This window comes from Desmodus rotundus, chromosome 9 (genome assembly GCF_022682495.2).
Source record: "Desmodus rotundus isolate HL8 chromosome 9, HLdesRot8A.1, whole genome shotgun sequence".
In the NCBI taxonomy this organism is placed as follows: Eukaryota; Metazoa; Chordata; class Mammalia; order Chiroptera; family Phyllostomidae; genus Desmodus; species Desmodus rotundus.
In genome coordinates, this window is record NC_071395.1 from 35,390,794 (window position 1) to 35,415,559 (window position 24,766).

Genomic DNA, 24,766 nt, shown 5'->3' on the forward strand with positions numbered 1-24,766 from the left:
ACAAGGATGTGCTCAGATATTGACTAAAAAACAATAACAAATTTTCCAAAATATATTAAGCAGGAAACAAACAATCCAACAAGATGTAGACACTGTATACACAAGGCATCCTCTTGTTTACAAGGAGGGAAAAACAAGACTACAGAACATACTTGTATTTGCTTGAATATTCATAAGTAACCTGTAGAGGAATACACACAACTACTAAAAGCTGATTAGCTGAAGAGCCTGTCAGTGGGTGAAAACAGGGGAGGAGAGGAAGGGGCAGGGAGGGAGACCTTTGCTGAGATGCATGGATATATTGTGAATCACATGAATGTCTTCCTATTCAAAACAATTAGGAAGAGAACAATTTTTTTTTAAAGCATGACCCCAGGAGGCCTAGCATAACGAGGAGGAAGCTGGTTCCTGTGGGACTGTGTCTGGCTGCCACCGCGTGGGACGCGGCCTGCAGCTCTGGTCTGCTGGGCGAACAGTCGGAAATGCGCGAGGAGAGCAGTTTCTGCACTGGCAGCGCTGGGCTGTTTCTACGGGGCCATCGCGTCCCAGGGTTTCCGGGCCACTGCCCAGCTGAAATGCCTCCCTGCCAGGTGCCTCTCCTTCCCCAGAACCATTCCTCCCCTGTCCTGGGATGCTCATGACCAGCCATCCACACCAGTTACCAAAACCCTCAAGCAGCTGGCTTTAATTTTTACTATGGGAGGGCAGGGTCGATTAAGCAACTTCTATGAAAGGAGTGGTGAAGCACAGGAGGTCAAAGAGCCTGGGACAGATGTCTGGCCGGTGGCCAAGTCAAGCTTGGAAAATACTCCCCAAAGATACCACAGTAAAATCTGCCCAAATGTGAATGCTTCTGGCTTCAAGTTGTACAATCATGGGTGATTTTTTTCCTGGTGTTTATGCTTTGATGTGCTTTCCAATAAAAAATTTTAATTACTATAGGTTACTCTTCAAAACCAAAACATATTGCATACAATGTGAAAGATGTAAAATCAAACCACTATTTTTATGTAGTACAGAAACTGAAAGAGGAAGCTCAGATAGGCAGCATAAAACTTTTACATCCATAAACAATAAAAATCAGAATACTATACTTTTTAAAATTTTATTTATTTTTAGATACATGGGACGGGAAGGAGAAAGAGAGGGAGAGAAACATCAGTGTGTGGTTGCCTCTTGAGAGCCCCCTACTGAGGACCTGGCCTGCAACCCAGGCCTGTGCCCTGACTGGGAATCGAACCGACGACCCTTTAGTTTGTAGGCCTGTGCTCAATCCACTGAGCTACACCAGCCAGGGCAAAACACTATACTTTTAAAAAGTTTCTTTAATGCTGACAACATGACCTGACTGTAGACCAGGGCGACCTGCCTAGGCAGGCCAGGCCGAGTGGAAGTGTCCCCGGTCTGAGGGCAGGAAAGGGCAGTCGTGAGAGAGATGCCTGCACAGGCCAGGGGCCAGGCCTCCCCACTGTCTTCCTCCCACTGGGCTTGAAACTTGGTATCTACGATTTTGGACCACTTTGCTCCCTCTACTCACTCTAAACCCCAATGATGATGACAGTCCTATTCATCTCAGAAATTTAACAAGCACATTTTGAAACCTGGCCAGTCTTTTCCTCAGGTCTTTAGTAACCATGGGAGAATTAAGCTAGCATCCAAATTACTTGAGTAGGGTTGGGCAAAGCTGAGGCTAACAAAGTTTTTCACCACTTAACAAATGTTTTATTTAAAGGAAAGTCAGTAAAGTTAGAAGCAAAATCCAGCCCCTCAATGCTTGAAAAACATAGTGGACCCCGATACTTGCAAGGGATCGACCCTAAAACTTTCCTGAATCCCAAAGGTAGCAACAGCACTATTACACAAAACTTCTTCCTTTATTAGCAGGACTTTTTTTTTTTTTTTTCCAAATCCTCACCAGAGGACATGCTTATTGATTTCAGAGAGATGGGAAGGGAGGGAGAGAAACATCAATCAGTTGTCTTTTCCACAAACTCCAACTGGGGACCGAACCCACAACCTAGGCATGTGCCCTAACCAGGAATCAACCTGCCACCTTTTAGTTTACAGGACGGGACAACAATCCAACCCACTGAGCCACACTGGCCAGGGCTGAGTTGGGACTCTTGACTGAAATGACAGAAACTTGAACAATAAAAAGGGGACGTGTATTAGAGAACAGAATTCAAGGACTGGGTGGACAGCTAAACTTAGGAAAAGACAGGTGCAGTGGATTCCTTGAAAATGGGACACAGGGACACATACGGCACCAGGGCTCTGTCCATTACTCCCTTACGGTTCTCATTGCCAGCCTTTTCCATTGTCTTCTCCAAAGGCAGGAAATACGGCCTTGAAGAGGTCAAGAGTCACACTGGCAAGGATATCCTCAAGCCTTTTCTGCTTGTAAGCACAAAAATCCTGAGAAGAGTCTTTGATTGGCCCGTGAAGATAAAGTGTCCACCCTGGACCAATCAGCCGTAAGGACAGTCCTGTTGGAACCACATGGTTCAAGTGAACCAGCAGCAGTTCTCAGAACAAGGCAGGTGCTGGAGGGACCAAAAAAAAGAGGAAACAAAGAGCTACTACACTATAGAAAAAAGGAATAAGTAAAAGTGAAGAATATAAACGACATTTCAGACCTTAATGGGAGTCACTTTTTAATTTTTTATGCAGTGAGATGAAGAGGCTGGACCTTTGAAGCCAGGTGGTGCTTCCTCCTTATACACCTACCCCACAAACACACAGTTCACGCTCATTCCACCTTCGCGAAGCCAAACTGTTGTGCCGTGGCCTTCCGATTGCTCACAGCTGGTCAATTATAAATAACCAGGGTCTAGAATGCCTCAGAGAAAAGCATTTTTAATGGCAGGTGCTTCTCTAAAAATGAATAGGTTTATATATAAAAAGGGAGAATGGGTCTCAGTAAGCCTGCATCCTGACTCATCTTGGCCACCTGCTCCTTCCCATCCTCTCAATCACCCTCAAACTCCTATTGTTTCTACATCCACAGCAACTCTCCATTTAGTCCCCACCCTCTGCCTACCTCTATCCTGCTTTAGGACATGATGGCCCCCATTATGAGCAGGTTGAGTTACTCTGTACATAATAGTAGAAAGAGAAATATGATGCCCAGGTCCCTGTTTGCCAAATCCTTATTGAGGAACGAATGATTTTACTTCAGGCCCAGAGTGCAAGACTAATGAAGCCCAGACTAAGAAAGTGACAGGAAAAGAGCGTGGGTTTGGGAACCAGAACGCTCTGGTTTGACTCCAGCCCTGTCACTCGCTCGCTGCCTGGCTACGTAAGTTGCTCAGTCTCTCTGAGGCTGATTTTCTTTCCTTGTTTCTTCCTGATAGGATTCATTTAATGCAAAATGGAAAAGTTGTACACTATGAATCAAGACGGTTATCTGAAACACCATAAATTGTCATTATGCTCTGAAAACGAGAGCATTTTAGGAAAGAGGAAAAAGATCGTGCATGACTTGTAATTTACAACCTGAACTTTCTTCCTCTTTCAGAAAAAACAATTAAGGACATTTTTTCCTTTTAAAAAAATTATTTATTCATTCATTTATTTTTGACGCTATTACAGATGTCCCCCATTCCCCCCCCTTTTCCCTCCCCCACCCCCTTCACCACATGTTGTCTGTATCCCTGGGCTACGCATATATATTCTTTGGTTAATCTCTCCAGTCCCCTCAAACCCCTCTGAGATCTACCAGGCTGATCCATGTGTCCATGCCTCTGGTTTTATTTTGTTCCTCAGTTTATTTTGTTATTAGAGTCCCCATATGAGTGAGACCATATGGTATTTGTTTTTCTCTGACTGGCTTATTTTGCTTTGCATAATATTCTCCAGGTCCATCCACGCTTAGCATGATACAATATTCTCCAGGTCCATATTTTGCAAAGGGTAAGAGTTCCTTCTCTTTTCCAGCTGTGTACAATTCCATTGTGAAAATGTACCACAGCTTTTTTATCCACTCATAAGCTGGTGGGCACTTGGGCTGTCTCCAGGCCTTGGCTATTGTAAATAGTGCTGCTATGGAAACAGGGGTGCATATACTCTTTCTGATTAGTGTTTCAGGATTCTTAGCATATATTCCCAAAGTGGGATCACTGGGTCAAATGGCAGTTCCTTTTTTAATTTTTTTTTTTTTTTTTGAGGAAACTCCATACTGTTTTCCATAGTAGAGTCACCAGTCTGCATTCCCTCTTCTCCACATCCTCGCCAGCACTTGTTGTTTGTGGATTTATTGATGGTGGCCATTCTGACAGGTATGAGGTGATGTCTCATTGTGGTTTTAATCTGCATCTCTCTGATGATTAGGGGTGTTGGGAATCTTTTCATAGGTCTATGGGCCATTTGTATGTCCTCTTAGGAGAACATACTCCTCTCTATTCAGGTCCTTTGTGGGGCTGATTTTCTTATATAATACACATAACATTTGTCTTGCAGACTTACTATGGAGATTAAGTCAGGTGACAGATTAAAAAAATATTTTTATTGATTTGAGAGAGAGAGAGAAACATTGATCTGTTCTACTCCTCGCTGCCTCCCCGGCTGGTTCTTGTACGGACCCTGACAGGGGATCGAGCCCACAGCCTTGGCGCACCAGCGGGTGGCAGATTTTAAAGTGCCCAGAATACTAAGAAAATATTCAACATATGCTGCCAATATGAGAGGACTTGGGCTAACCTCACAAAGGTCAACTGACAAACGCAGGCGGAGTGCAGAGGACCAGAAGACTGACTCTGCTCCCCTCCTCCCATGTTGCGTGGACTCCCAAACAAAGACCCGCCATTTTGTCCCAGTAAGCCTGAAAGTGCGGGCTAAATGACAGTTCTCGTTTTCCTTGTTAAGCACTGTTTCTACGCGGAACATTATCTGAGGGAAGTTTTGGAGTCATTCCTTCTTGGGACTGGGTATAGCCAGACTCCATATTTAAGGAGAGAGAAAACTTTGAGAATGCTAATTCCCTAAACACTTAGGAAAATGGCAGTAATGTAAGCCATTTCGCAACGTATGATTAAACTTAATGAGGAGGGCAAAGGTGTGTCGCATATGCCAGCAAAGCTGATTGTTTGGAAAACGGTGATTGAACTGGGGTATGACAGAGAAGGGAGGGCTCTAGGAGGCCAAAACCTGACGCATTTTGTCCACTGTTATTATGGGATGCAGACCTTAATATAAATACGATGACAGGAGATTGAATTAGAGAAGCTAGTACAATACTGAACATGGGTTCCACAACGAAATCTTTCTAAAAAAAATATTTTGAGTCAAATTCAACATAGGTTAAACTAACCTGATTGTGATCTACTGAGCATGAGGAAGTCAATAAAGTTTCCTGAGAAGCTTTCATCTCTTTTTCCTTATTCAAGGATCCTAAAAGATCATGTCTATGGAAATCAATTCTAATACTAAACGTAAATACTATGTCGCTTTCTTCCTTTATGGGTGAAATTTATAAGACTCTACATCTCAGAAAAATAAACCCTCTTGTATTGTATTCTAGGGATATGCTTCTATCTTCCTAGAGGATCAGCAAACAACCAATATAAAATGTAATCATTGAAAAAATATATAATGTGGCTGAAACAAATTCTAAAAGACCTAAATTAATGAAGAGACATTCTGTGTCCATGGATTAGAAGATTTAATGTTGTTAAGTAATAGTACCCAAAGCAATGCAATCTCTATCATAATCCCAAGGGTGTTTTTTGTAGAAATGGAAAACCCATCCTAAAACTCATATGAAATTTCAAGGGACCTGGAATAGTGAAAATAATCGTGAAAAAGAGGAACAAGGTTGGAGGACTCACACATGATTCTAAAACTTACTACAAAGCTACAGTAACCAAAGTTGTGGTTCTGAGATAAGAATAAACACATAGACCAACAGAATAGAATTTGGAGCCCAGAAATAAACCTTCGCATCTATAGCCAACTGACTTTGACAAGGGTGCCAAGACCACCCATGAAGGGGAAAAACAATCTCTTCAAAAAATGGTCCTGGGAAAACCAGATATCTACATGCAAAAAAAAAAAAAAAAAAAAGCCAACTCTTAACCTTATACCATAAATAAAAATTAACTGAAAATGAATCAAAGAACTACATTTCAGAGCTAATGTAAATCTCTTATAAGGAAACATAGGGGTAAATTTGCATGACCTTGGATTTGGCAATGGTTTCTTAAATATAACACCAAAAGTACAGGCAACATAAGGAAAAAAAATTGTTAAACTGGACTTTGTAAAATATTAGAACATTCTGTGCATCAAAGGACACTATAAAAAGAGTGAAAAGACAGCCCAGAGAATGGGCGAAATACCTGCAGACCGTACATGCGACAAAGGTTTCATATCCAGAACACATAACGAACTCCTAAAACTCAACGACACAAAGGCAAGCGGCCCAGTTTAAAAACAGGCATAAGGAGGAGTCGGAGAGAGGGATAAAGAGCTGGGGCACGGAGGATTTTTAGGACGGTAAAGTTACTTGATAAGCCCCTATAATGGTGTACACGCGCCATTATACACTTCTCCAAACCCACAGCATGGACACCAAGAATAAGCCCCAACGTGAGCTGGACTTCAGGTGACAGCGACGTGCCAGTGCAGGTTCAACTGTAACACGTGCACCTCCCCTGCGGTTGTTGATTGTTGGGGAGTCAGTACGTGTTGGGAGTATATGGGAATTCTCTGCACTTTCCACTCAAGTTTGCTGTGACCTTAAATCGGCTCTCAAAAATAATAAAGTTGAAGGGGGGACTGTAGAACTTGAGGGCAAAGAACTTGAACAGACATTTTTCTAAAGAAGAAAAATAAATGGCCAATAAGTACGAGCAAAGATGGTTAACATCATTAGTCATCAGGGAAATGCAAATCAAAACCACAGTGAGGTACCCCTTCACACCTACGAAGATGGCTATTTTAAAACTATGCAAAATAACATATTGGGAAGGATGCAGAGAAACTGGGCCCCTCGGACATTGCTGGTGGGGTGTCAGGTGGTACAGCAGCTGTGGAAAGCAGTTTGGCCGTTCCTACAGAAGTTAAACATAGCATTGCCATGTGACCCACCAATCCCTCTTCTAGGAAAACACACACGAGGATTGAAAGCAGGGACCGAACCGATACTCAAACACCATGTTCACTGCCGCGTTGTTCACAGCCGTCAAAGGGGGAAGCAGGGCAAGTGTCCGACAGGGGGTGCGGGGGGTAAGCAGAATGTGGTAACCACACACAGTGGAGTACCATTCACCCTTAAAAAGGAGCGACATTCTCACATATGCTATGACCTGGATAAACCTTGAAGACGTCATACTAAGTGAAAGAAGCCAGACACCAAGTGCATGATCACAACAACTGAATGATTCCACATATATGAAACATCTAAGAGAGGCAAACTCATAGACAGAAAGTAGAATGGGGTTGCCAGGGGCTGGAGAGAGGGAGGGAGGGGGAGCTGATGCCCCATGATCACAGAGTTCTGCCACAGTAGTGACGCTTGCACATTATAAATGTATCCCATGCTGCTCAGTTATACACTTAAAAATAGCTAAAATGGCAAAGTTTACGTCATGTAATTTTATCACAACTATTTTTAAAAAGCAAAAAGTAACCTGTGCTAACTGACCTGTGAACCCAGCAATTAGAAACGGTTACGTAAGTCTATTAGGAAAGATAACATTATAATGTCTGCTGCAAACAGAAGCATGGTGGTCTAGAAGAGGTCAAGGTCAAGTACCTCTTAATTTTTTAAAGTACTAATAAGCAGATTCTAAAATCTATACGGAAGAACAAAGAACTAAGAATAACAAAATATAATCTGAAAAAATGAAAAACAAGGTAGGCCACCCCTCCCTATGACACGTCAAGATGTATTTTAAAAAACTTGTAGCATTTAGGCAGTGTGATATTAGCCCAAGAACAGAGAACTAGGTCAGTCAAGCCCTGACTGTATGGAAACTTGGCATCAAACAGACACAAAATCAGTGCAGAAAGAACAGACTATACAATAAAGGTGCTGGGCCAACTGATTATCTCTATGGAAGAAAAAAAACCCCTACATTCCACCAATTGCAGAATAAATTCTAGACGGATTACATGCTTAATATGAAAAGCAATAGTTTAAAAACTTTTAGGAAGAAAATATAGGAAAATAAACATATGATTGTGGAATGGGGGAATTTTCAAAAAATAAAGACTTGAAAGCACAAATAATAAAGAAAAGATTGTGAAATAGTTGACTACATCAAAATTAAACTTGTCTATACTCAAAATACACCATAAACAAAGTAAAAGACAAGAGACTTTAAGGTCTCTGCACGGTATACGACTGGTAAAGGAGTAGCAACCACATACAACAATGACCTGCTTCAACCATTAAGGAAAAAATGACAACACAATAACCAAAAAATAGCAAAGACTGTGAGCCAATAACAAAGAGGGGGTGCAAATGGCCAATGAACACACGAAGAGATGCTCAACCTCGTTAGTAATAAGGAAAACACAAACATCTCTGAGACACCATTTCACACGGGTCAGACTGGCAAAAAAACGTAAGTCAGACAACAGTAAGCATGGCTGAGGCAGTGGAGAAGCGGAAGCTGTCATACACACAGTCAACTGGTACAACCACTGTGGACAGAAATGTGGCCATATCGACGTGCATTCACTATTGTGGCACTAGGTCAGCATCCCAGAGAAACTCCTGCACCTGTGTACAAGGACACAGGTGCAAGGGGGTGCCTTAGGGCATCATGTGTAAGCGTATTTGTCCATGCATTTCTCTGTAGCAAGTGACAGGAGGAAAGCATGCACAGTGATGAAAATTCAGGACCGTGGTGGCCTCTGGGAAGGAGGGAGGGAGAACAGTGAAGCTGGGGAGAGGTTCACAGATGGTTTCTGCTACACTTACTTTTAATTCTTTTTAAATATAGTCGACATATAATAGTTTATTAGTTTCAGCTGACGACACAGGGATTCAACATCTAACACCCTGTGAAATGATCGCCGCAACTATTGTAAGTCTAATAACCATTTGTCACGTTGCAGTTTTTGTACCACTGTTGACGATATTCCCTGGGTTGTACATCACAACCCTGAGACTCACTTTGTAACTGCAAGTTTGTACGTCTTAATCCCTCTCTCCTTTTCGGCCCAACCCCCACCCCAACGCGCTGGCAACTGTCAGTTTGTTTTCTGTATCTAGGAGTTTGTTTCTTTCATTTTGTTCGTTCGTGTTTTCTTTTTCAGATTCCACATGTAAGTGAAATCACATGGTATTTGTTTTTTCTCTGTGTGACTTACATCTGTATTTTTTATTGTAAAACAGGAACATGAGCACAAAGACAAAACATTAAGATTTGACAAAACTAACTTGTAAGTCATGATATTCTTTGTACTTTTTTGAATACTTGAAAAATTTCATAATAATTTTTCAAATTCCAGCAGTACTTCTCCAGCATTACTTTGAAGACATGAACATTCCAGACGGTTGGGCAACTGTGGGCCAGCAGAGGGAGAGGGATATGTGGGGCTGGGGTAACCGTCTCTGTCCTAAAGACTCTGAGGCAGGAAACGAAGATGCAGCACCGTGAGATGTATACAGGAGGCATCAACTGCTTCCTTCACCTGAGCCAGCAGGATGGCCAGTGCAAGGACTTCCTCTGGGAGCCTCCCCTGCCCCCCTTGGGTGTGCCTCCTTCAAGGCTGCATCCTGACCTCCCCCTCTAACTGTTACCTCTTTTCTACACAGGGAGGAGAGTCAGCTGTGATTCCTCATTGATTTAAACACTCTAAGCAGAGCTGTTACTTATTCTTTCTCGAATCACCTCCTGCAGAGATAATTAAGTATTTTAATACAAAATGAGAAGACTCAAATTTTATTTCCCTCACTGCTCCTGCTGCAGAGCAAAAAGTGTTGGCAAGAATGTCAAGAAAGAAGCATAAGCAAAAATAAAAAATAAATGAATAATAAAAAAATTAAAACCATCAATGACTCAGCAAGTGAAGGCAGGAAGGTTTGGTGGTGAAGTGAGCTTTCAAGTCAGACACCTGGATTTGCACATCCAGCTTCTCCACTTGTTTCTTTCTGGGAGGGGGCGTATTTTTTATTGAGTTTATTGGGGTGACATTGGTTCACAAAACCATACAGGTTTCAAATGAACAACTCAATAAAACATCATCTGTACATTGCATATTACGCGCCCCAGTGAAGTCTCTTTCCGTCCCCATTCTCTCCCCCTTTGCCCACCACCAACTATCTCCCACCCCCCTCTCCCTCTGGGTATCACCACGCTTGTCTGGGTGTATGGCTGGCCCATGCTAAGCACTCAGTAAATGTTTGTGAATTGCGTGAATGTGAGTCTCAGTGTTCGGTCCTTATTAGGCATCTAAAAGTTACTTTTATGGAGAGCTTACTCTGTGCTGGGCATTTATATATTTTGTACCTCATTTAATCCTTGTAGTAACAATGTATTTATTATACTATTCATGTCTGGGAATTATACATTTTGTATCTCATTTAATCTTTATAACAACAATGTATAATAGTATTCATTTTAAAAATGAGAAAACTGAGACCCAGAGAAATTAACTCACTACCCCAAGCTCACTGAGTTAAATGGGAAAGCCAGAATTTAAATCCAGTTTGTCAGTGTCCAGATATTTGCTGAATCAATTAATAAGTCATTGCTCGGCATGAACTTGACGATTTAGTGAATGCTCACGGCAGCTGAGAGCGATGAGTTACCGCCCTGACTGGTGCGGCCCCACTGCACAGAGGAAAAAGTGGTACCGAGACGAGAAAGTAAAAGCAATGTCTCCCTTTTCCTGAGACCTCCCTCAGCTATTAACATATTCATTTATAATCAAATACCTCTGAAGAAAAAATTCATACACAATAATGACATTAATAGAAACCATTTTGTTTGGAGTACTCTATAACTTAAAAATAACTTTATGGAAGTTTATTGAAGAAAAGTCTTAAACACTGGTGAGAAAAACATTGAGTTTTATTATCACCACATAATCTATGTGTGTATCCTTCTAGTCATTTTTGTATATTTTCCTTTTACAAAAGTGGGATAAAACTATACACATTTTATAGCTTAAGCTTTCCGATTAATGATTTGTAACTATCTCCATGTCACTAAACACATAATTTTCAACTGAGGAATTCCATTGTATTCCTTTGTTAGGTCCCCACGGATGGAAATTCAAGCTTTTCTACCTCTCCCCCATTATAAACAAGGCCGAGAGGAGTATGTTAGAGCTAAACCTTTTTGCCTGTGTTTAGTTATTGCCAAGGGACAGATTTCCAGAAGTAGACTTGCTGGGTCAAAGGGCTGGATGAGGAATTTTTTAATTTAAGCACAAACATCTGGTTTAAATGTATTTTAAACTTGTGTTTCACTTCATTTTTAGTTTCTTTTTTAGTACCAAGAACAATGCCAAATGCACGGCAAGCCCCCAGTAGAGACTGGTGATTGAGCATCTCCTTACATGAGAAAGGGATCCCTTTCTCTCTCCTTTCAGGGAAAAATATATGTCCCCGAGTTAAGAAGAAGGAAGGAGAAAAGATTAAAACAAAACAATAATGTTGACCCTGAGTGAGAAAGACTGGTCAGCCCCACTCATAACTAGGAAAATAAAATTCCATCATCGAAGGCACACACAGAACACTGATTAGGCACTGTGGCATGATTTGGAAGAAATGAAATAAGGAGGTCTAGTCCTAGCCCTACAGAAGCTTAAATTTTAGTTCAAAAGCAAAATCATAATCACATAAAAAGACTCAGAAGCATATAACAAGTCCGCATGCAAAAGGTAAAACAGTAGGTAACTCAGTTAACTGAAATAACCAGTTCAAGCAAGGAGTCATAACGAAAAGATACACTGAACATTTTATCGTAAACAAATGCTTGAAGAACATGGATGTATAATCTCTGAATTTTCAAGGAATTTTCTTTGGAATAGGTCCATTAATTGAATGCTTTGGTCAATAGGTTCCATTTTGGATTCCCTTAAAATGTATTTTTTAATTTTTAATAAAGTTTTAAAAACAAATTTTTAAAAATCAAAAAATTTCCCCAATATTTGTTTTCTCACCCATACCCAGTCCTATTATAATTAGTTCTAGAAAATCGCTCTTACCCAGTCTTTTCCAAACATCAACAAGGTTTTTATAGAAGTGATTCTCTTTCCAGGAGAGTAAAGGACATCCTAGTTCATAAAGGACATCCGTCAACAAGCCTCCCAGAAGGCCTGGAGGCCAGTTCACACAAAGAGTTAAATTGGGAAGTCTGTTACTTCTCTTACACAACATGAGTGTCCCTCCGATCAAATCCAGATGGCATCTCCTTAGTAACTACGCTTCTGAGGTGAAGGGGTGGGACCCATAAATCAAGGTGCAACTTCCAGTTTCCCATGGCGGCGTTAGAGAGCCAACGGCACCCAGCACCAACCCTGCCCATGAGGACAGACTCTAGGGGATGCTTTAGGCATCTCTGGACCAGTGAGTACTTTTCACCCTCAAAAACTGATAGAATCAATTGTCCTGTACAGGATCTGGAAGCACATTGTAAAAAGTAAAACATGTGAGGCTACAGGCAGTAAGATTCCTTTGAATTACTATAAAAATCACACAACACTAGTGAGGTGAACGTGCTGATACATAAGCCAACTGGACATGGCTGTGTGGTTTGTACGAGTTACTGAGCTCCTCTGAGCTCCCTCTGCCCAATCTGTCGCGTGAAGTGAGTTAGTGCTAGATGATGACTAAGATCTTCTTCAGTTCTAAAACTTGACTATTCTCTAAGGAGGACACATGAGCAAATAAAAAAAAGAAGAGTAAGAGCCACTATATTTTTAGATTTTCCAGTAGCTAATCGAATCAATCTAGAAGAGAATGAGGAAATCACCTAGTACAATCACATCTCACTTTATTTTACAATTCAACAAATATTCATTGAGTGTCTCCTCGGTGATGCTGGGGACATTTCACAAAACAAGGGGAATACCTGCCTTCACAGACCTTCCTACATTTAATCAGCAATTACACCACGGTGTGTTAAGTGCTAACGCGGAAAAAGGAGAACGTTCAACAGGAAGAGTATGTATACACTGCAGTATGGAAGGCTTTTCTCAATGCGGTTATGTCCAACGTGAGACCTGAAAGGATATGGGGCAGTTTTTTAGGGAGGGGGTCAAGGGGGGATGGGGTCCGGGAAGGGGAGCACTATGTGAAAAGGTGCAGAGCTGGGACAGGGCAGGCTAACCTGGCTCGTGTGGCTGAACTGTCCAGAACATGGGATGAAATGAGAAGTGAAAAGAGCACAGAGGCCCTGGCTGATGTGGCTCTGTTGGCTGGGGGTGGTCCTGCACACCAAAAGGCAGCAGGTCCGATTCCTGGTCAGGGCACATGCCTAGATTGTAGGTTTGGCCCCCAGTAGGTTGCAGGTTCAGTCCCCAGTCGAGGTGCATAGGAGAGGCAGCTGAACAAAGTTTTCCACACTGATGTTTCTCTCCCTCCCTTCCCTTCTCTCTCAAGTCAAAAGGCATGACTTCGGGTGAAGATTAAAAGAGAGAGAGAGAAAAGAGAAGTAAACAGCAGCTACATCGAGCAATACCTTACATAAGAACAAGGAGTTTTGCCTTTAGCTTTCTAGCAAAGGTTTGTGTAGCCAAGTAATGGGATCAGATAAACACTTCCAAAAGATCACCTGGGCTGTGGAGTGAAGAATAGATTGTAGGGCAGCAAGACCCAAGACAGAACATCACTGGGAGGCTATTGCAGGAATCTGGACGAAAGATGGGCACCCGAACTTGAACGTGAACAGCAGTGGTGGAGAGATATTTAGAAGTTGGTACAGGACTCGATGATTGAGCAGATGTGGGGGAAGGACTCAAAAATGATTCCCCAACTTACAGATTGAGAAGTTGGGTAGAAAATTCTCCATCGTGTTTGCTAAGAGGGTTGGCTACTCGCCTGCAGTTGCCAGGAGGCATTCTGCCATCATTTAGAGAGAGACTGCCTGAGAGTGGAGCCAACACAGAGGGAGCAAAGCTAAGAGACAGAGTGAGGCTGTTGGTGACATCCTTGTGTCACGTCTTGGGACCTGCTCTCCCCGATCGACCCCTGGACTTTTCGGGCACCAGAGTCGTGCATTTCCTTTGTTGTGGTTTTTGCTGGTGCTGGTTTGGCGGGTTGGTTACTTAGTTCAATATGAGTTTGGATTCTGTCATTTGGAACCAAGTTATGGGAAAAGTGGGGACAGTGAGAGCAGAGCCCAGGGTACAACCGGCACTGAAGAAGTGGCACTGAGGAAGAGGAGCCCAGGGAGAAAGCAAGGGGAGGGGCCTGGGAAAGTGCAGTGCCAACAGAGGAGAGTTTTCAAAGAGAAGCGTGCGGTCGGCGACGTCGAATGCTACTGCAAGGTCAGTATGACAATCGCTAAGACTTAGGCACTGGCTTTAGCAACAAGGCAGTGGTTGGCAGCCTTGGCGAGGAAGGCTTCAACGGAGGGAGGGGAGTGGAAGCCCACTGAAGAAGGGTGAAGAGTTGAGGTGAAGAGGAACAGTCAGTGAATAGAAACAATTCTAAGTCAAGGAGCTGTGTTGTGAAGGGGAAGGCCGCCACAGGGAGATGTCTTCAGGTGGGTGAGATAGAAGAATTTGTAAAGCTAATGAGAAGGATGTAGGAGATGGAATAATTAATTGAGAGAAGTCCCTGAGAAGGGAGGAGGAGGTCAAGGCATGGATTTAAAGTCTGGTCCTAGCTCAAGGGAAGGCTACCCCTTCAGGTGGAACAGGACCGAGAAGGATGCATGCAGAACGAATGCTAGATTTTTTAGCACAGTAGCAGGAACTTGAAGGTATCGCTGTCTGACAGCCTCTATCTTTTCCATACACTAGCAGCCAGGGTCATTTGCTCAGAGTGAGGAGAACCCAAGGGTGGGAGATTTAGGGAGAATGGAGGCTGTTTGAAAAATTGCTGTGGAGAATAGGAGAGAGACTAGAAAAAAACAGAAGAACTGGCTGGAGGCCATGAGGGCCCACCTGATGGCAGAAACCATTCCACAGCCTTAACCAAACGTTGGTAAGTCGAAGAAAGGACAGAATCTGAGAGTAAATGCTTGATTAGAGTGAGACCACTGATCTCTAAAAGGTCTCTTTTATAAATGAAAACTGTTAGTGCTGGGGGAGTTTTCACTACTGATCTCAAAGAGGAACTGTTAGGTCTGCTGATAGGTCTCTCGGCTTTTCCGCGCAGCAAACTGCCAGCCTGATGAAGATCAGCAACGTGGAGAAGATCTCACACGTGGTGTGACAGCCCGAAGGGGCCGGTAAGATTCAGCAGGCCAGAAGGTGATAATGAATCTGGGTTTAAAAAAAAAAAAAGACAAGACCCAAACTGTGCCTGGGAAGTAAAGTTTTGAGATCACAGTGGTCACTCAAAAAGAGACCAAAGTCACCAGCAGCAAATCCTTAAGTGCAGCTACAACCCTTGGGTTGAGCAAATACCAAACACCAAGAGGCCACTACACAGGGTCCTTCACAGCACCAAGATCTTAACTGTCAGCTGAGAGTGATAAGCGTTCATGAGAGACATGCGCACTCGAAAGATCGCATCTGCTGGCCACATTAGCCATCCACACAGCGTGGGGCAAAAGGAGGTTTACACTTGTCCATATGAAAAATATACTAATTAATAAATCATAATACAAGAATAAACTATGCTTCTTGCACTCATCTGTAACCTTACTTTTGCCCAACCCTGTATTTTCAAGTTCTATCCTTACATTTAGTTTCATCACCCACAAAGATTCTGGACCATATTGCCTCAGCCCTTCCCGATGTGTCTTCTCTGCACAGCAACGTAGCCTTGTGAAATCTAACCGCAGAGAGGTATGACACAAATACTCTGCATAGTGCTGCCTTTTAAAGTAGAGGGCATCTCCTATTGAGTTATTCAATATTATTCTTAAGAGAAAAACAAACAAAACCAAAACCAAAAACCCGGACAGGAACTTTGCCATCCTAGGCTTTCCTTGCCTGGCTTTTCATTTATCTGCCCCATTTCCTACCCGTCATTTCCAGGTTCCTGAGCTGGAAAGTTCGTTGCTCCTGGCCCTTCAGGGTATGCTGATTCCCCTTCACACACTTAGATTACCATGTCCCGGAAGGAGGGGGATGTGCTAAGATTTTTATCATTCCTAATCTTGAAGGATTCAACAACGGATGCCAAGGGAGTGACAGGTGCTGTGATAGCAGGAGGAGGCCGAGAGGCGGACATGACCCTCCCTTCCAGGACAGGCAGAAACCCTGCAGCAGTGCTGAAGGAGGAGGACATTTCTGCAGGCAGCGAAGACCTACACAGTTGGAAAGCGGAGGGAGCAGCCGAGGGTAAAAAAAAAAAAACATGAGATGCGGAACAGGCTTACTTTCAGGGGCACAGGGTGTCCAGGGAGTGGTCGGAAGATGAGTCCCGACAAGTGAGAAGGGACCAGACCAGGCAACCGTACAACTAAGAGCAGCTATGAAGGTTGGACTTTATCCTGGCCCAGGTGTGACTCAATCATTTTTCCCCTAGCTAGCTTAAACAAGATCAGAATATGTGAAAGAGAACTTTTGCTAAAACACAAAGGGAAAAGCAAAGAAATACAAAACAAAAAGCACACACGCAAAGGCACAAAAATGAACGACTCGCAAGCCTCAGCCGAGACGAGAGTGGGCACTGTTGTTCGTGGTGTCTGGAAACTGCTGATGGGGCCACACCGGGGGATGCCTTTGTCACGTGCTTTTACTGTGACGGTGACAATGATACCCGGGACATTAAAAAAAAAAAAAAAGAGCAGCTCACAGATCCCAGATTTCTTTGTCTGCTTCTTTACTAGGTTCTAGTCCCAGACTGGCTGAGCTTGGAGAACCTTCAGAGAGAGGTCCAGCCCAAGCCCTCTTTCTCTCCTCAACTTGTCCACATTGGCCCTAAAGCAGCCGCCCACGTCTTTTGTCCGTGGGCCCAAAACTGAGGCCAATGGGAGTTTTGCTCCTTTTGGATCCCATCGCTTAACACTCACCCCTGGGCAGCCTTGCTTGCCCTGAGGTTGGCTTACCTTCTGTTCTGCAGCTGTCCTGACCCCTGGAGGTCTATTCCAGATCAGGGGTCAGCAAACGCGTTCTGTAAAGGGCCACGTAGTCAGTCTCTTAGGCTATGTGGGCCACTTATATTTCTGTCACGACTGCCCAACCCAGCTATTGTATCATGAAAGCAGCCACAGACCGTATGTGAACAAAAGGATACGGCTGTGCTCCAGTAAAATTTTATTTACGGACACTAAAGTTTGAATTTTGTGTCATTTTCACGTGTCATGAAATGTTATTCTTCTTCCAATCTTTTTCCTTTTTTAAAAAAGATTTTATTTATTTATTTATTTTGAGAGAGATGGGAAGGGAGGAGGAAAGAGAGGGAGAGAAACACGGATGTGTAAGAGAGACATCCATTGGTTGCCTCTCCCACACCCTCAACCAGGGACCTGGCCTGCAACCCAGGCATGTGCCCTGACTGGGAATCGAACTGGCAACCCTTTGATTCGCAGGCGGGCACTCAATCCACTGAGCCACACCAGCCAGGGCTCAATTTTTTTCAACCATTTCAATATGCAAAAACCATGCTTAGCTCACCAACTGTACAAAACCAGACAATGGCCAGATGTGGCCTCTGACCGAGAGTTTGCTGACTCCTGTTCTAGCCACTAATTCCCAGGGCAAAGATGGCCTCTTCTACCTGGTCGACTTATTATTATAACTGACACTACTAATACTAATAAATATCACGTGTTGAGCACCTACTAAGTACCAGGTGGTAGGTACCACACAGAGCTGCTCTGAAGACTAAACGAAATAACGCATATAAAGCACTTAACATACTGCTGCATCTGAGTTAAGCATCAATAATTGTTGGCTACTACTTTTTATTATTGTTTATATATCTTATCTCGGATCCGTAAAATGACTCATACCAGGTAGATGTAAATATCCCACTGAGGACCAGAAAAATTAAGTCATCTGTAGAGTCACATATCTAATATGTCGCAGAGCTAGGAGCTCGACGAGACTTACCTGACTTCAAAGTCCATGGCCTTCCCACTGCCTCGCAACCTCCCCTTCACCCGAAGTACGTTCACCGGCTGGGGGCTGACCGCTGGTCTACCCACCAGCAGCAGTTGTTTATGCCCCCAGAGCCTGCCACCTGTGTCAAGAGTAGCACAGGGCTTATTCTACTCTTGCTTCAAAGCTTAAAAGTCTGTTGGACCACTTTGCTCTTATTTCCTGCCAAGGGATCCTCCACCCCAGGAGAACAGTAAAGATGGCGGCGCTCCATAGACAACTGGCCCTTTTCCCACTCAGATATCCAGTTCTGCCCACTTTTCCAGGTTCTTCGGATGACTCATCCTTAGGTAGCTTTCTGAAAATGACACTCCCGGAATCCTACCGCTGCAGCATTCTAGCAGAAAAACACTTTACACACTCACGGTAACCCCAGGTAGCTGCCGTGAAAGGTAAGAAGAGTGTCGCTGCATAAAAACCATTCATCTACATGACATTTTCAGAATTGTCCATAAAATGTTATTGAAGATACTGTACACAGCTTCAAAATTATATTCAAAGGAGCCCATGTGATAAATCCTTCTTTGAATTTAGTTCCAGGAAAAAAAAAAATCTTCTCTATAATTGAATCTGTATATTTTATCTTGCCAGAACAAGAAAATGATGTAACCCAACCTGTTTCCTTTTTATATCGTGGCTTCCAAAGAAATTTAAAGCCAAATTCCATGCCAGAACGTCTCATCTCAGGTACCTGGTAGATCTATCTCTGCTTCACTGCTATGACCACTTTTACAGCGTGCAATTTTACAAACAGCTACTAGTGTGCGCCTCCTGTATGCCGGGCACTGTGCCTTTCCTGCTGTGCCCCTCCTTCTTAAATGGTTTCAAATATGGTGCTTGTTTTAACAATGCCTTATTTTGTAAGTTTTACTTGTATCCTATACCTCAGGTCTCCTGGAAGTAGGCAGGTCCCTATATTTAATTTTTTTAAGGGGTTCTTTTCTAAAAAAAGATTTTATTTATTTTCAGATAGGGGAGAAAGAGGGAGAGAGAAACATCAATGTGTGGTTGCCTCTCACATGCCCCCTTTTGGGGGACCTGGCCTGCAACCCAGGCATGTGCCCCAACTGGGAATCGAACCAGCGACCTTTTGGTTTGCAAGTCAACACTCAATCTACTGAGCCACACCAGCCACGGCTAAAAGGGATTCTATTCACATTTATACAAATAGTTGTACAGAGCCAATCTGGCTTTATCCTTAGAGGCTACAAGATGGGGATGTTATTCCATGACAATCAGGGGTTTTCCAGATTGCACTCTCTTGCACATCTCTTCCCCTTCCTTTGCACCTCTGCTTGTCTCCGTGTATCACTCTGATCCTCCATGCAGGCGTTAACAGCCCCCACGCTGGGACTGTGCCAAGGGCGAGTTCCACGAGCAGGACTCCAATCCTTCTGCATCTGTAGCCCTAGACACCTGTCCTACTGAGAACCCTTTAGCTTTGGGTGGCTTCCTCACTAGGATCACAGCTCTCTTTGGCATCTGACACCCTGCCATTTCATCTCCTATCACCTCCCCTTCAACTCTACCTGTTCCTCTAACACCTTTCCAGGAGTCCTTGAAGGTTTATGTAACTTAGGAGTTTATGTACAAGGGTGACTGGCAGAGCAGCTAGAATAAAGCTGGCAGACAGTTGTTACTAGATAGAAAAATTGGAAACTGGAGAGGATATTTGGCACAACAGTCCCTCGAATATTTGAGAATGAATGAATGACACCAAAAGCTAAGCATCTACATTTCTTCAGTAATCGTAATCCTATGAATTTGCTACGGCAAGGCTGATAAAGATGGAAAACTTGGTTTCTCTTCCTACTTACACAAGAAAACCAGAGCACACCTCTGTCTTGTCAGCTGCAAGTGGGTCCTTGTCCCTCTCAGGTATGATTATCTGGCAGAGGCCAGGTTTTTGCTCTGCATTCTCCCCTTGCCTGAACTTGCTCAGTGACTCTGGGGAAATCACCTGGTAACTCTGGGCCTCACTGTTTGCATCTGTAAAAAATGAAGATTGCACTAAATGGCATCTTGGGAAGTTTCCAGCCTTGCACTTCTGGCAGCTGTGCATTCTTTTCTTGGGCTGGGCTTTACGAGATGTCTGTTCTACTTTTGGAAGTGCGTTTCCTAGTCTTCCCTATCACTAATCTACCACATGTGCCCGTGCTTTGGTCATCTGTTCATAACATGACACACAACATGATTTTTGTCTTTGGTGGTAAAATACACATAACATACAGTTTACCATTTTAACCATTTTAGACGAGATCGGGCGCGTTTGGGGTGGTATGGCCGTAGACACCATTTTAACCATTTTAAAATGTACCATTCAGAGGCATCAAGTACATAAACATTGTTGTACAAAAATCACCACCATCCACCTCCACAACTTTTTTCATCTTTCCAGACTGAAACTCTCTACCCATTAAACAGCAACCCCCCATCCTTTCTCCTCCTGGCCCCTGACGACCACCATTCCATTCTCCTGTTCATTTCTGTGAATATGACTGTTGTGAGTGTAAGTACACAGTTTGTGACAGGCTGATTTCACTCAGCATGATATCCTCAAAGTGCATCTGTGGTGTAGCATGGGTCAGAATTCCCTTCCTTTTTAAGGCTGAGTACTGCTTCATTGCGGGCACATACCACATTTTGTTGATTCGTTCCTCCACCAATGGCACTTGAGTTGTGTCTACCTTTCAGGCACTATGAGTAACGCTGCCGTGAACATAGGTGTGCTATGTGTTTGAGATCCTGTTTTTACTTCTTCTGGATATACACCTAGAAGCAGAATTGTTGGTTCACATGGTAATTCTGTGTTTACTATTTTGAGGGACTGCCGCACTGTTCTGTTCAATGGGACTCTTGCAGAGACAGAAGAGCTTAAGAAGCTGGGCACCGCGGCCCCGTTGCCTCGCTGAGTCCTGAGAGGTGTTTCCAGGGTGTAGGTTTGCCTGGAAAGGCTGTTGTGCTTCATTCTGTAGAGAAGCAGGATCCACCTGCTATTCAAAACGAGCCTTGCACTAGACCCTGGGCCTGGGGCTGCTCCTTAGCCTGCCTCAGTACCAACTTCTGTAAAGTGGGCTAATCATACCTGATCTAGAGGGTTTTCATAAAGGTCAGGGATGACATACACAAAGCACTGAGGTCAGCACCTACAAAATGATGATGTGAATCTTACCGACTGCAACGGACTGTTGTGAAAACCAAATGAGGTAACACATGAGAAAGCTGCAACTGGTAATGCACTCTATAAATAGTAGGCCCTCATCATTTCTTTCCTAGTCACTGCTACAGTCTCCTAACAGTCATTCCTGCCTCCTGGCCCCTTAGCTCCACCCTTCGCTCAGGCTTCAGAGCCAACTATCCACGGCAGCTGTGATCCTGTCTCTCCCCCACTCGTTTTCAGTCACTCCCCTCTCCCGTGCACAGCCTTCTGCGACCTGACACCTACCTTCAGTCTTATTTCTTATCTTCCCGGGCCTCACATCTTACCAGTTACCTCCATGACGTTGTTAATGCTATCAGTAGCTAATGTTACAATTAGTATCATAACACAATAAGCAGCTTTTTAAAAAATGGTACCACCAAGATGAAAGCCAAAGGGAACTATTTTGAGGTACTTCATTCCTTTTTCAACTGAGCTCCTCATGTCTTCACAGTTTTTCGAGAAATGCTTTTGCTTCCTCGGCGTCTGAGAAATATCCTAGGCCCCTCCTTATATGGTCCTGATGACACAGCCCCCAGTAGGAAATCACACCCATGGCTCTTTTTCATTAGGAGTGGGTTAAAGAAATGGGTCTTATACTTAACTAGGTACTTGATAAATATCTGCTCAAGAATTGAGTAAATTGTGAGTTGCTTACTTGTGCTAACTCCTGCAAACCCCAGTTTGTGGCTAGAGGTCAGTTGTTGTTGTTTAATTTACCTCTTTTGGAAGCAAGAACTATGTCACCTGTGCCTTCTTTGAAATAATAAAGGCACTGGAAGGTTGTAAAAGCAATGGGCCAACTGTTTAAATTAACCTAATGTGCATAGTATTTACGGTTAATGTGGGAAACATCTGGTCTGCTTATTTTGGGGGAGCCCACGAATTTGTCTGTAAATTTCTCTATATGGGTGTCAGTGTCTTTCCACATGACTCTCTCGAGGCTGCGAGCTTACCGATGCTTGCTATCTACTCCGCAAAGTTATTGCTGACATGTCTATAAACTGCCTCTTCTAAGCTTCGAAAGGTGCCCTCCAGCTCTCACGGGTGTTGTTGACTATTAATGACACTAGATTTTGGTTTTATCTTTTGTGTTTATTGCCACTAACTGAGGATGTCTAGTAGCTAAGACAATTTTTTTCTTGCTTTTAATCTTTTAAAGGTCTGTACCTTTTTACTCACAAATACACAATGCTTTTAAATGAATACTAATGTCAGATGTGGAAATTTTCCAAATAGAGATCATACATAATGAGCAATTTATAATTTCATACTTTGATAGAGAACTGAGACTTCTGAAGGAAAGTGCCCAGAGAGAGGGTTAAGGACCATTAGCACATTCTGCTTAACAAAGATTTAGAATCCTAACAACTCCTAGAGTTGTTCCTTGGGCACAGGTGAGGTGATAATACCTATTTTGAAACAATTTGAAAGAATGTTCTTTTATTTTATTGTTATCTGAAGTCAAGAGGTGTAGCCAACAAAAAAAAAAAGAATCTGTGTTCACCCATAACATTTTACATTTGAAAGGAACAATAAAGCTAATTTAATTGTCAACCTCTCCTTAGCAGCAGGAATGTTTTGGAACCAAGCTTGCCTGATTTCCCATCTTCTGCCTTTTACTATCAGCTAATGTGTTAATGAGGATCATGTTCACCTGAAGAATATATTGTTTACTAGTTTTCCTAGTGATAACCTTTATTCCTTAACAATAAAAGAAACTGCTTGGATTTCACAAGTAAAATCTACCGATTTTCTTGGCATGGACATAACATAGGGTGAGGGTTTTAAAGAAAAATGGATCTTTAAAAATATAATTTATTCTACACTGGGGATAGGGATCGGAGAACTAAAGTGCTTTTCTGAGCCGTTAGAAGTGGACAAAGGTGGAGTCACCTTAGAACTGCAGGCTGGAGCTTTCAGGCTGGGACTGCTACAGACTGGCATTATTACCAAGGGGTGCTAGAGTAACAGAAAGCAGACTGAATAGAAGGAGCCATGCACTGTGACCCAGAGACAGGCTGAGGAGGACAGGCACCGGCAACATTAAGCTATCCCAGCTGCCCCATATTCCAGTGCTTCTATCTGTCAAACTTTACTTTTTGAAAAGCTCTAGGTGTGGGATTCCCAGACTAGGATCAGCTGTGCTGTGAGGAGCTCCGGAGGCGGGCGGCAGGGACTCCTGGTAAACAGCGTCCTGGAGAGTAGTCCCGGGTGCGGTGTGTTTGGGTCCATTAGAACTTGAGGGCACCCACTAGCTTAAATCACAGGACAGCCACCACCTGATCGCTGGCACGGGCGGGGCACGTGGCAGATGCCACTCGCTTAAGTGCCTGAAACAGCTGGGCTCAGGACCCTCGCCCAGACGGAGAACTAGATCGCGACCTACCTCTAATTTTTCATGAGTCCTTACACATACACACACCTGAAGAAACCCAGCCCAAACCCACACGAGTTCTCGCACACTCTGACCCCACCCCGGAGCTTGCATCCGTACACAAGACACAGGACGGGATGAACCCAGAGCTTGAAATTACCCTGGCACGAACTCCCGAAATCAGACTCCCCTGAGCCCAGCAGAGCCTGGAGGGACAGGGACAAAGGGACGCAGACAAAGAGTTTTAAAATAGATTCCCTCCGAACAAACCTGGCTGCTCCCGCTCTAAACGTTAGCAACTTAAGACTTCCTGTTTGCACAACTAAGAAAGACTTCACACACCGTCCCTGCCCCAGTTCCCTACCTTGTCACACGGCCAAGTAGCGAAGTCTCCGCCGCTGGGGAGGGCGCGACCTAAGCCCCTGAGGCTGCCCGCAGCTGGGACAACCGCAGCGCCGGCGGCGGAGTCTGGCCCCGCCCCTACACAGCCCCGCCCCTACACAGCCCCGCCCCCTGGACGCCCCGCCCCTCGGCCGCCCAGTAGGCGCCTCGCAAACCGTTCAGGCTCCGGCGTCCCAGCCGCAGCTCCGTCACCTCGCGACGCGCGGACAACAGAGCCCGCTGCATTGTGGGAGGCCAAGCCCAAAACTGAGCCTGTGCTGACCCCTGGTGGGCGCAGTGGGAACCCGGGCGCCCGCTGCGGGGAACTGCGAAAAGTTGCAACTAAGAGGTAGGGCTGGCCTGACCACTTACGGCTACTTGCAGGGACCTATAGCATTTGTTGCAAAACGCCCACATCTTAGTAAAATATAAAAATAAACCGTAGCTTTAAAAGTGCCTGGGGCCACCTCCCACATAAGTAAAATACTAAAGCAACTTTAAGACCAGGGAAAGCTGTTAAGACTGAACGATGTCAAGGTTGTGGACAAAACTGCACACTTAGTTTTAGTTCTGGGGAAACCACAGGTGGGTTCAATTTGTCTTAAGAATAATGGCTAATATGTAACAGG

At 43.8% G+C, this 24,766-nt stretch overlaps 1 protein-coding gene across 2 annotated transcripts in view; it reads right to left on the reverse strand.

The window, feature by feature from the left end:
• The window catches only part of EXTL3 (exostosin like glycosyltransferase 3), a 105,726-nt gene extending 81,492 nt beyond the window's left edge, over positions 1-24,234 (reverse strand). The window contains exon 1 of one of the 2 annotated variants that reach the window (XM_024569164.3): positions 24,121-24,234. The gene's annotated coding sequence lies outside the window, so the exon portion shown is untranslated. The remainder of the gene's footprint in view (positions 1-24,120) is intronic. The other variant, XM_053912124.2, reaches the window with a different exon arrangement.
• Positions 24,235-24,766: the final 532 nt, after the last annotated feature.